At 36.6% G+C, this 13,418-nt stretch overlaps 1 protein-coding gene across 1 annotated transcript in view; it reads left to right on the plus strand.

Moving 5' to 3' along the window:
- The window catches only part of poe (E3 ubiquitin-protein ligase-like protein poe), an 849,790-nt gene that overhangs the window by 269,877 nt on the left and 566,495 nt on the right, over window positions 1-13,418 (plus strand). The window lies entirely within an intron of this gene.

Here is a 13,418-nt window from a genome sequence, read left to right on the forward strand (position 1 = left end):
AACAGGAGAGTGAAACTGCGTGAAATTGCACAAATAGTGAATGTGAGTAAGTCGGCTGTTCACGAAATTGTTCATGATGTCCTTGGCTTTCGAAAGGTGTGCTGCCGCTGGGTGCCCCGACAATTGTCAGAGGAGGACAAAGCAAAACACATGGGGATGTGTCTGAAGAACCTGTTGCGATACAGTGACGAAGGAGAGGATTTTCTTGCTCGCATAGTCACAGCAGACGAAATGTGGGTTCATCACTTCACCGTGGAGAGCAAACAAGACTACATGACCTGGAAACATCCACAATCTCCTGTGTGCAAAAAATTCAAAACTGTTCCCAGTGTCCGAAAAGTCATGGCCACAGTGTTCTGGGATCGGCAGGGTGTTCTGTTGGTGGTTTTCTTGCCAAAAGGAGAAACAATCAATGCACAGCTTTACTGTGCAATGTTGGAAAAACAAAGCCAACATTCAACGCAAACGACCAGGACTCCTGACAAGTGGCGTGATTTTATTGCATGACAACGCAACTCCATGCACTGCCCACACCACTCTTGAGTGGTTGCGCCGTAATCGTTGGGAAACACTGTCACATCCTCCTCTACAGTCTAGACTTAGCGCCCTCAGACTTATATTTGTTCGGCCGTCTGAAAAAACACCTTTCAGGAAAGCATTTCACCACAGATGAGGAAGTTCGTCAGATAGTGCGATGTTGATTACTGCATGTGGGCACAGACTTCTTCAGTACTGGTATTGATAAACTGATCCATCGTTGGGACAAGTGCATCAATAAAACTGGAGACTTTGTGAAGAAGTAGTGCATGTTCACTTATTTCTTGGTGTGTAATTTCGACTTCGTATTATTAAACATCAAGAAAAAAAGTGTTACCTTACTTTTCGGAAGCCCCTCTTATATTTATATGCTTATTATTTTTAACACACACACACACACTACTCTAAATATGTAAAAATTATTTGTAGAATAGTTTATAATCCTTTTTTATTGCTTCATAATAATTTGAACGTAGGAAAAGTATCATGAGCCTTACAATGAAGGTAAGGATTAAAATTGTAAAAGTGGTATGCAAAATATTAAAATGCTACAGAAGTTGCACACCAGTTAAAGAAGTTGTTTGAATATAAAAAACCCAAATAAAGACCATAGAGGAAAATTGTGAAGAAGTTTGAAATGAGAGCAGTGAACAATTTATCAAAATTTGGGAGAACTTGTATTTCAAAGAATATGCCAGTTTGGACTTTTAGGAGAGAGGATGTCAAAAGAAGTATGAGAATATCTCAGAGAAAGTCAAAGGGTGGCTGATCGCTGGAAAAAGCTACAATCTGTTGTTGTAGAAGTGGATTGGTGGAATGGAAAGGTGTGGGATTTTTTTTTTGGGGGGGGGGGGGGGCTTGATGAGCTTGCTTTCTTCCATCATTTGTCACTGTATATACGAATACTAAAGCAAAGGTAACTTAAAATACCTAAAGCAAGCATAAATAAAATAAAAGAAACTTAAAGGTTTATTACCCAATGTTTCTACAAAGTTTGAATGAAGACAATCCAGATAGAAGATCGGAATTTGCTGAACAGATTTTGGCTAATTACACACCCAGATATCATTGATAGTGTTTTGTGGACTGATAAATTAAATAGAACTGTTTATAAATCCAAGTTTATAATTGCCATAAATGTATTTATTACTATCTTAACAACCCCCATTTATTCTTTAACAAAGATTTGAATGTTCCTGGCTGGATAGTGTGGACTGGAATTTGGACAGGAAGTGTTCTTGGACATTTTTTACCTTCGGAGAACTATGACATGAGATAGCTACCAGAAACTGCTAAAAGACAGAATCATTCAACATTGCTTTTTTATGCAGTATGGATCACCAACTCACCATGCAAAAACTGTCTGTGAATTCTTAGACAAAAAGTTCCCAGATTGATTAATCAGATGGGCAAGTTCCATTAAATGGCCACTTTACTCCCCAGGTTTAACATCTGTGTTTACTTTTTTGGGTATTCTTAAAGGATAAAGTATTTAGTAATAAGCACAAGTCTTTGCTGGAGTTTCAGCAGTCAGTAGTTGAGAAAATTTCTGAAGAATTGTGCCTTGCTGTGTATTGCTCTGTGCCAAAAAGACTATACTGTTGTAAAGACCAGAATGCCAGCCATATTAAACAAATTTAAAATTTTTTTAAAGTTTATATGTGCCCTTTCTGTTGTACCAGATTAATTATAATATCGCTTTAATGGTTTTTTTATTTTTTATTATTATTTTTTTTATTCTTTAAGGCACTTATATTTCACAAAGGTACTGAAAATTTCCCACTTCTTATAGACAAAGACCCTTCCTATATAGAAATTGATTTGGATGCATTCTTTGCAGTTTGCACCATCAGTCGCTTTAGGAGTGCAAGTCTTTACAAGTGTTTAAAGAGTTTTTGTTTTCTAATAAAATTTACCCATCATTGAAGGGATAAATTTTTCAGACTTATTCCTCAGGTGGCAGGTTTGACAATGGTTTTACATATTCCACCATTATGAGCACTATAGTCAGTCAAGATGATGGGAAAAGGCAGCCCAAGTTTATATTCAGTCAGTTCTTTACTTGCATTTTAGCAATGCAACTGATATATTAGGGAACAATGCAAGTATAATGCGTGTTTTTCATTGGCTCATGCACGATTTTGTCTGCAAGTAACACCAGGTGAATGCAAACCCTGCACCAAGCTGAACGTTGCGCCCTGTGCAGCAACAAGTTTACAAAGCTTAAAAATTGTCTAACATGAAATGTGTGAGAGCATTTCCCATTTACTGTAGTTGTATTGGTCGGAGACACACACTGTTGTCATTCACTGTATTCACAAGATAACAGGTGATATTGTAGGCCTACACATGTTTTCAAGAGCTCATGTTTTTCTGTTCGAACAGAAATTTCGTTAGGCATGAAAGCAGGAGCAGAAGAGCACATTTCTGGAGGTTGCTACCATAAAACAATAAAAAACAATTTGCAGTTCCCAGTTTATTGGGCTTTTTTGTTAGTGCAATCTATTATAAATGGGTAGTAAACTCAATCTTATTGCATTTGCGATAATACCAATAGCTGGAATTCTATGGGATTTTAAGTTATGGTGAAATGTGTTCCCCCTTCAATGAAGTCTTCAATTGTATAAAAAACATAAATATTCAGAATCTTCTCTTCATTCCTATTTTTTAAGCTTCTAGACTTGTTACTCTGTATCTCACTTGTGCAATTTGTGTGTGTGCCGTGTTCGTTATTGATTGCTTCTCTTTTTTACTGTTTTAAATTTTACAATCCTAAAAAAAGGTCAGTGAACAGAAATATCAGTTAGTATGTATATATTACAGTGCTATATTTACTGTAATATTTTATTTATTAGAAATTTAAGATGTTTAAACCTGCATTAGCAATTTTATGGGGTTTATAACTTTATTTAACGTTTTACTTACTAGACTGAACATTTTTTTGAGTGCTCTGCTCCTATCCCTATTTTTCCCATAAGCCCTGTTATTTTTAATGTATGAAATACCAAACACGGAGATTTTTAGGAACACATGTACCATGTTATAGCAGAACTGACTGTACCCTAATAATGCTTCATACGCTACAACACTTTACCAAATAAGTTTATTGAGCTTGAAGCTTTTTAGAGTATTTCATTATGCTGCTTTATGTAGGTAAGTTGTAAAAAAAAAAAAAAGGTTATAAAACAAAAGTAATTTTCATGTAATATAGGGAGTATTATACTAGAAATGGTAAAATATGTAAAGAAAGTATAGATGTAGAGTAACTAGAATAGTATGTAAAACACTACTTGATGTAGTTATATAGCTAGAGCCACATCAAGTAAATACTGTGTACTTCATTTCTGCTTTTGCTAAGTGAACACTTGAAGTGATGATTGTAATTAAAATGGCATTTTTTTGCCTCAGTTTGCCTTTAGAAATTAATTGTAGTTTATGTGTGGAATGTCTTATGGTAATGAAAAATACAATATTTTGGTTTTATGAACTGGCCAGAGTACATAACTGCCAGCTCTCTGGATTTACAACGGAGAATTAGTCTTTTTGACTCATTTTGACCCCTTCTCCATCTCATTATTATAATATAGGGTGCCTAATCTTTTTAATAAAAAAAAATTTTAAAAAGTTAAATTATCCAGAATGCTATTCTGGAACTTGGAATGTCAGAAATCTTTAACGTAATGTGTGGCCTTAGCATTTCATCTTACTTGTGTGGTGCAAGGGTAATTAAGTGTTCTTTAGTAAGATGCCAAAGAAATATAATAAAATTTTAGAAGACATACATGAAAAATTTTACACTTAGTGTAAAATATGGAAAAGATAATACTTTGCTTTGTGTACTTATGTAGGTGTGATTTTTTTTTACTTTCAGGTGGCAGGGAAACACATTGTAATCAGACATTTGCAAACAAATAAGCACTGCGTATTGTATAGGAAGAAATGCAAAACTAAATGTAGCATTTCATAGTGACAAAGATGCTATCATGCATGCTGATTGTTTATTCATATTGTTTATCATAGATTATTTGAGTTGTGTTAATGATACAGGCACATTATTCAGAAATATGTTTTCTAGTAGTGAAATGGCCAAAAATAAGATTGTGGAAGAACAAAAACAAGCATTATTAGTGAAATTGCATGGATAGGAAAAGAAGAGGTAATGATGTATCTGAAAAATGTCTCATTTTTGATTGCTACAGATGGCAGTAATACAAGTGATTCCAAGCTATATCCCATTGTGCTGGTTGACCTTTTGTAATAATAATAATAATAATAATTGTGAAATCAAAAGCAGCTTGCTTTTATTGCCAGCATAGGAGACAAGGTTCAATGGTGGGCGTCTTCTGAACAACCCTGAAAACATCTGAAATTCCTTCAAAAAAGATTTTTGATAAGGCCGTCATCTCTATAAACAATGGCTATTTCTTCATGGATTGTTTTGAGTGTTTTCCCTTGCAGAAAGAGGAACCAAATCACTGATCTGTTCCACTTTATCCATTGTTGATACTTTGCCTCAATCAGCACTGCAAAGAATACTGAATAATGAATCCCTTCATCGTATAATGCACTTTTTATAGTAGGCCTAAAAACTGAAGTAGAGAAGCATTAAAAGAGGAGATTGACCACATGGTCGTAATAGGCTGCTTTTATCACTTCATCAATTTGTGTAATGAAACGGGGAGGGTTGGTTACATGCTTTCCTGTAAAAGTAGATGAATATTTAGTGGATATTTATTACTATCTACCAGCATTGAGCCTGCTCAAACCATTCAAGGCCTTATACATCTCAATCAGATCACCTTGCAGGTGCCAATCTCCAGATGCTGTAACTTACAGAATTTAAGCCTCTCCTGGTAAGAGAACCAATTTGTTCCTCTCACCAATCTTGTTGCCCTTCTCTGTACTCATTCTAGAAACTCTACATCCTTCCTAAAATGAGGCCTACAGACCTGTGTGCAGTACTCTTATACAAAGGTATAATTGCCTCCTTGTCTCTGCTAGCAAAATTCCTATATATCATTGATAAAGCTTCATGACCTGCTCTGGCAGCCAGTCTGCACTGCTCAGAGAACTTCATATCCGATTGCATAATTACCCCCAGGTCTTTTTCATTCTCTACTTCCCTGAGTGTAGTACCACACAGTTGAAAAGTTTCTCTTGGGTTACTGCTACCCATGTGCAGTATTTTTCATTTTTCAATATTAAACTTCAGTTGCCACTTTTCAGCCCCTCTACCTAACTTGTCTAGTTCCTGTTGCAGTAGCACACTGTCTTTGCTATCATTAACAACCCTGCAAACTTGGACATTAAGCCTGATATACCTTCATCGATATTATTAATAAATACACAAAACAACAATGGGCCTAGCACTGAACCCTGGGGGACTCCACTAATAACATTAGTCCATTAAGAACAGTGTCCATTTATTACCACTCTCTGTCATCTCCCACTCAACCATCCCTTTATCCATTGCAGCAACTTGCTCTTAATGCCATACGGCTCCAATTTGTACAGCAGTCTTCCATGTGCAACAGTATCAAAACCTTTCCTACAATCCAAGTATATATTAAAATTATTTTTTGCATCCAGTTCCTCTGTGACCACATCGTAGTATCCAATCAAATTAGTCAGACAAGACTTCCTCTTAACAAACCCATGCTGTGTCGGGACTATTACTGCAGTCTTGTCTAGGTGATCCTGCATCACTTCTTTAACCAGTGACTCCATTATTTTCCCCGCAACAGAAGTTAAACTATCAGGTCTATAATTATTTGCGTCACCCTTTGAAACCCCTTTGTGAATTGGGGATATATTTGCACATCTCCAGTCCATGGGGACCTCCCCTGAATCTAAGGATGCTCTCATAATTATGGCTAAGGGTTTGAAGGCACCTCCGTAGCCAGGTGGGAAGGAGCAGCAGTGCGTAGCACACGCTTCTTGATTAGACCGGGGTTCGAGCCCGTCACCACCAAATACGGAGGATGCGGAAAGGTCATTCAGGGAATGACCACCGCATATCCCGGAGCAATATGGCCTTAGTTGCTAATGCTCCTAAAAACCAAATAACAAAAATAACAGCTAAGGGTTTGCTTACTTCCCTCGCTGCCTCCTTCAATATAACCGGATGGTTTCCATCTGCCCCAGATTCCTTTTTTATGTTTAACTTCAACAAGTACTCCTCCACTTTGCTCTTCATTATTACAAAATCATTTAGCTCCCTGTTAGAGTTTAGTAAACCTGTTTACTAAACTCTTCCTTACAGAATTTCCTATGTGTGAATGTAGATGCAAAATACTCATTCAGTTTGTCAGCTATCTGAGTTGGATCATCAACAGTCAAACCACCAACATCAAGTGGACCAATCTGATTCATCCCCTTCTAGAGTTTACATAAGTAAAGAAGTCTGTTGTTTTTCTTTGCATCCTATGCCAAGGATTTCTCGTAATCAGCCTTAACTTGCCTAACCTTCTTTGTGACTTGATTACAGACTGGCTTATATCTGCCATAGGCTTCTGTGTCACCTGCTAATTTATATTCTGTAAGCCTTTCATTTACTGTAATAGGGTCGATTTCCATAGAACTGGAGAAATCACTAGATTCTAAGAATTTGGTTAGTGGTATTGTTGGCAGAAGATAAGACAATGATCAACTAGCGGCAGGTGTCCTGGTGAAGGCCAAAAATGTAGAGAAACGTTCAGGTGGATATGAACAGTCTGGAAATCGGGGATTAATTGAAGGGGGAAAAGTAAATGAAAGCCCTGCATGTAACGGGAGGTGTAGTATGGAAGGGTTGTGGTAAGGCATTTGTCTTGGGAGAAGTTTAGTAGTCGCATGGAGTGAAGTTGGAATATGTGTGGTATTTAGTGGCTCAGTAGCACAGTGGGAAGAAAAAGGGTAACAAAGAGTTGCAAAGGCTGCAGAAATTCAGGGAGTCCAGATAAAGTGATAGGATGGAAAAGTGTAGGAGCAGAGAAGGGCCTGATTTAAGGAGGGAAGGCGCATCATCCGAATAATAGGAATGTTGAGAATCTTCGGACCGGGGCAGTTATCCCAAGAAGGGAAAAGAGGAGCCTAGGCCTTCTTGAACCGTGAGTAAAGAACCGTAAACTTATTTCATTACAAAGAAACTGAACTAATGGACATATTACACTATAATTTAGAATACTGGTTGCCCAAGGCTATTCGGTCTTCCTACCGAAGTAAAACCTGTACTAATTGTCTATGGGAGAGATTTAACCCCTTTGAATAGAATTTGTAAATGTTAGAGATATGACTGATGTTAATTAGGTACAGTTTGAAAGTTATAGCTTTTTGTGATGGAGAATTAAGGTAATATGATATAAATGTTGAGTAACGTATTGAGCAATTAGACTTCACACCAGCCGGTATTTAAATAAACAAATTTCGATACTGCAACTAAAAGACTTTATTTACAATAAAATAAAAAGTATATAGAATAAATAAAAACGGAAATCTAAGCTTAAACTGATGTGGTTTAATTTACAATAAAATATGAAACGTAAAATAAAATGTGATGATAAAAGCAATAAAAACAGTGAAATAATATACTAAAATACCGTAACAACTGTAGCTTTGGAGACGTCGGTCTCCTTTCTCAACAGCAAACTTCTGCTGTGCAGCACATCCATGGAGATCCACGGCACTCGTCACATGGTTCCTCAGGAATATGGTTGAAATTTCCCATTTGCACACCGGAACCGCAAATGGCTCGGGAGCGCGCTAGCTGAAACTGTTCATCTCGTCTAAGAAAAGCTGTTTCATAGAGGGGATATAAGCGTACACCCCTGTCTCTATTAATGGTATTACTAACTGCCCCAATATGTAAACTCTCAAGCCATTTACGGTCCCAGAACCCCTGTGCATGATCCGTGATGACAGAATCCTCCGGGGAAATTTGATGTTGCTTCTCCCAGAAGTGTTCTGCCACAGCAGACTTCCCGTAATTTGCGGACTTTATTGCGTTCATATGCTCCCCCAGACGGTCTTTCAGTCATCGCCCTGTCTCGCCCACATAACACACCCCACAGTCCGGCCATTTAATTTTGTATACCACCCCACTGTTGGCTTCTTTTGTTATAGGGTGTTTGACACGGGATATCACTGTGTGCAACCTCCGTCCCGAGAGTTGCACACAGTGTATCTGACACCCCCGAATTATTCGTGCAATGTGGTCTGAAAGGCCCGGATAGTAGGGAAAGTATGCAGTGCTCACAGGGGCGAATGGCTCATTACGGGTACATCCACCCGTAATAAAGTCCGCAAATTACAGGAAGTCTGCCGTGGCAGAACACTGCTGGGTGAAGCAACATCAAATTTCCCCTAAGGATTCTGTCATCACGGATCATGCACAGGGGTTCTGGGACCGTAAATGGCTTGAGAGTTTATATATTGGTGCAGTTAGCAATACCATTAATAGAGACAGGGGTGTACGCTTATATCCCCTCTTTGAAACAGCTGTTCTTAGACGAGATGAACAGTTTCAGCTAGCGCGCTCCCGAGCCATTTGCGGTTCTGGTGCGCAAATGGGAAATTCCAACCATATTCCTGAGGAACCATGTGATGAGTGCCGTGGATCTGCATGGATGTGCTGCACAGCAGAAGTTTGCTGTTGAGAAAGGAGACCGACGTCTCCAAAAGCTACAGTTGTTACGGTATTTTAGTATATTATTTCACTATTTTTATTGCTTTTATCATCACATTTTATTTTACGTTTCATATTTTATTGTAAATTAAACCACATCAGTTTTAGCTTATATTTCCGTTTTTATTTATTCTATATACTTTTATTTTATTGTAAATAAAGTGTTTTAGTTGCAGTATCGAAATTTGTTTATTTAAATACCGGCTGGTTTGAAGTCTAATTGCTCAATATGATTGTTTCAGCCTTGTAGGCCAATTTGGAGATAATGTTGAGTAACGATTGATTTTGTTAAAGGTGATCTAGGCTGATGATTGTTTCATTTAATTATAAGAAGTGGTATTATAAGGAAACCTTCTTATATGTTATTTGAATAACCCATTGTTAAGAAATTGTCACATTAAAGCTTCCTTTTTGTTAAGTTATGTGCGATGCGTAATTTGTTTCATTCTGCTCACATTTTCTCTTAGAACTTAGGAATCTTTTAGTGGTCAGAGACCCTATAAAATATATAAACATGTACCATGACTTTTTATATATATCAATTAAGGATTGAAACTTAATTTAGAATAAAGTAAGAGACAAACCACCTCCCTGAGTCCAGCAGGGTAGCACAATTGGTTTTAACCATTAAAAACAAAAACAACTCCTACAATTCATCCCACGCATTTTTCTTCTCTGCCACAAGCCTCATTAATTCATCTGACATCCATTTAAGCCTAAATCTTGAACAATATTTCTTAGTTGGTATGAAAAGCCTAGTAGCTTCCGAGATTAATTCCTTGAAGGCTTCCCATTTAGAATTCAATGTTTTTAACATCAGTTGACGCCACTGAATAGAATTTAAAAACTGCTGAGACCACTGTAGTCACCTTTACAAAAAGAAAAACCCTTCCCTTTACCCTTGATGGTAGTTACATCTTTAAGTAAATCCCACATCAGTAGACTGTGATTGCTGTCACTTAATGGTTCCTTTATCTGCAAATTTCTAATGCATGAGTCACTTCTGATAAACAGATCAAGAGTATTAAGTATTACCCACTCTGGTTGCCCCTCGAACATGTTTCTGTAGAAAACAATCCTCCAATAAATCCACAAGTCTTGCTAGCGTGCGAGTGACCAACCCACAAGTTCAATATCTGGAAAATTAAAATCCCCCATTACAAGACATTCTGATTAACTGGCCCACTCTTTCTCTACATAATTGTTCGTTGTACTTAGGCCTATACTACTCTCACCCCTACTCTCATTTTCCCTTTCTCAGTGTTTATGTCACACCAAACTGACTCAACATTGCACTGTCTACCCATGTCAACTGGATGCACTTCCTTAGATTTTATGTTTCTTAACTAACAACATAACCCCTTCTCCCTTCCTATCCTGTCTATCCTTTCTATATACATTGTTCTCCCAAAATTCCAATACTTGTTGATGAAGGTATATACATATTGATGAAGGTATATCAGGCTTAATGTTTAAGTTTGCAGATGATTCAAAGGTTAGCAAGGTTGTTAATGACAGTAATGGCAGTGTGCTACTGCAACAGGATCTAGAAAATTTGGACAGATGGTCTGAGAAATGGCAACTGAAATTTAACATTGACAAATGCAAAGTATTGCATATGGGTAGAAGTAACCCCAGAGTAACATACCATCTGTGTGATACTACACTTAGGATGGTAGAAAATGAAAAAGACCTGGGAGTAATTGTGCAGTCATTTTTAAAATTTTCTGAGCAGTGGAGGTAGGCTGCCAGAGCAGGTCATGTGGTATTGTCAATGATATACATGAATTTTGCTAGTAGGGAAAAGGAGGATATCCCTTTGTATAAGGCAATGGTCAGGTCACACCTTCTGTACTGTGCATAGATCTGGAGGCCTCATTTTAGGAAGGATGTAGAGTTGATTGAGTGAGTACAGAGAAGGACACCAAGATTGGTGAGGGCAACGAAAGGGTGATCTTACCAAGAAACGTTTAAATTCTACAAATTTCAGGGTCTGGAGACTAGACACCTGCAAGTGATCTGATTGAGATGTATAAGGCCTTAAATGGGTTAAACAGCCTCATTTCTGATGGGATTCTTCCTCTTGCTCAGATGACAAACCTTGAGGGGCATAAATTCAAATTGAGGAAAGACAGTTATAGAATAGATGTGTGGAAATTTGCCTTTAGCCAGCAGGTAGTTGAGTGTTAGAATAAACTTCCATCTGTCATTGTGGAAGTTAGCTTAAATAAATTCAAGGAGGAACTGGACAAACGTTTAGAGGGATTGGATGTGTGCAATTATTTATTTATTTATTTTATTTTATTTTTTTTTTTGGCTGATGCTACATAAGCTTGCTTTCTTGCATCACAAGCCTCTACTACTACTACTACTATATATACTCTCTATCTTCTGACTGCCAACAATCCCTTTATCCACAACAGTAACTTTCCCTCAATGCCACACTGCTCCAATTTGTACAGTAGCCTTTCATGTGGAATAGTATCAAAATGTTTATTGAAATCTAAGTATATAATGTCAAAATTGTTTTTTTGCATCCAGTTCCATTCTTACTCCATCATAGTAGCTAATCAGATTTGTCAGACAAGATTGCCACTTAACAAATCCATGCTGTGATTGTTATATAATTGCATTACTGTTAAGATGATCCTGCACCACTTCTTTATCCATTGACCTCATTATCTCTGTGTATAAAATAAAATAAATGAAGCCCATCTTGCTACATAAGTTCTGAATTATTCATAAATTCTTCATCTTAAAATAATGAAAAAAAAATAAAGGAGAATGGCCTTCTGGATTTAATTTAATATTACTATTTAAATTATTTCGTAATTTAACTTGCATGAAAACACACAGTTATATGGTTATACAGCAATAGATATAAATAATTATCTCTAAAAAAATATATAAATGTTACTTTACTTGCCATCTGTGCTGTACTACTGTTGCTTACCTACAATGAAACAAATGAACTTACAATTTAACATTTTCTCTCTGTATATGCTAGCAATCCTTAAACTGAAAAGGTAAATTAATGAGCTGTAGTTTATTTACTGCAGAATTCCTCAGGCCATGACTTCCCCATTACAGGTTATGATATGGGGAAGATTATGGAAAAGATTATTATTGCATTATGTTAGGATTAAGTGGAATTACAGGATTAAGTAACAGGGTTGTATTCAAACTGTTCTCTGACATCTTACAAGATGTGTGACTGGACTTAGATTTTATTACCTGCTGTGATTTTAGATGGATTTTTTCTTTTTAATCTGATTGAGTATGCTATTAGATATATGAATGTAGTTTCTGTTTATTTACATTTTTTGTTCCTGTTAATGTTGTCTATTGCACCCTCTTAGGAATTCTTTATTGTATACAGCAGTCAGTTGTGGACTGTTGTTATTTAAAATTGAGATCTTTGAAAAATCTCAATTGTGGTCGAGTGCTTTGTGTTTTTTAAGGTGTTGGTGTAGAATCTAGCAACAATATTGTTCTATTTGTCTATTTTTTCAGTCTGGTGCAAGGGAATGCAATAAATTATGAAATTTGTCTTGTTTTTATAGTATCGTGAATCAGTTTTGTCTGTTACCAATTGTTTATAAAGGTATAATAAATAAAGTTAACTCCATCTTTAAGCATCTGTTCTTGTAAGGAGTGACAAGCTTTCAAAACAAATCCTTTTAAAATATTTTTAATGTTGAAGGGGGTAGTTAGAGGAGAAAATGCAAAACCTTTCTGCATTGGGTTTTCCATTATACCTTTTATGTTTGTATTTTGAATGTTATTTTCAGGTGCAAATTGTTGCTGAACCTATGAAAGTTATGTAATTCTTTATTTCATAGAATAATAAGTAGGTTTGGAGAGGTGCATTTATAAAGATCTTTTGTTTGAAAGTTTACACAAAATAGTTTAGCCAACAATCTTAAGACAATGTTTCCCATTGTAAGTCCTATTGTTTGCCCATATAATTGTCCTAAGAATCTAAAGTATTATTGTCCTACTGTTAATTTAGGTAGATAAGTTGTGGGATGTTGGTAAACACATTATTCATGTCAAAGAAGACCAAAGAGGTCTTTGGTCTTCTTTCCCAGTGCTTATGTCACACAAAACAGAAACAGACTCAACATTTCATTGTCCACTAACATCAATTAGATGCACTTCCTTAGATTTTGTGTTTCTTAACTAACAGCATAACCCCTCCTCCCTTGCTGTCCTGTCT

This window comes from Mastigoproctus giganteus, chromosome 14, assembly GCF_048544385.1.
Source record: "Mastigoproctus giganteus isolate SK-2022 chromosome 14, ASM4854438v1, whole genome shotgun sequence".
Lineage (NCBI taxonomy): Eukaryota > Metazoa > Arthropoda > Arachnida > Uropygi > Thelyphonidae > Mastigoproctus > Mastigoproctus giganteus.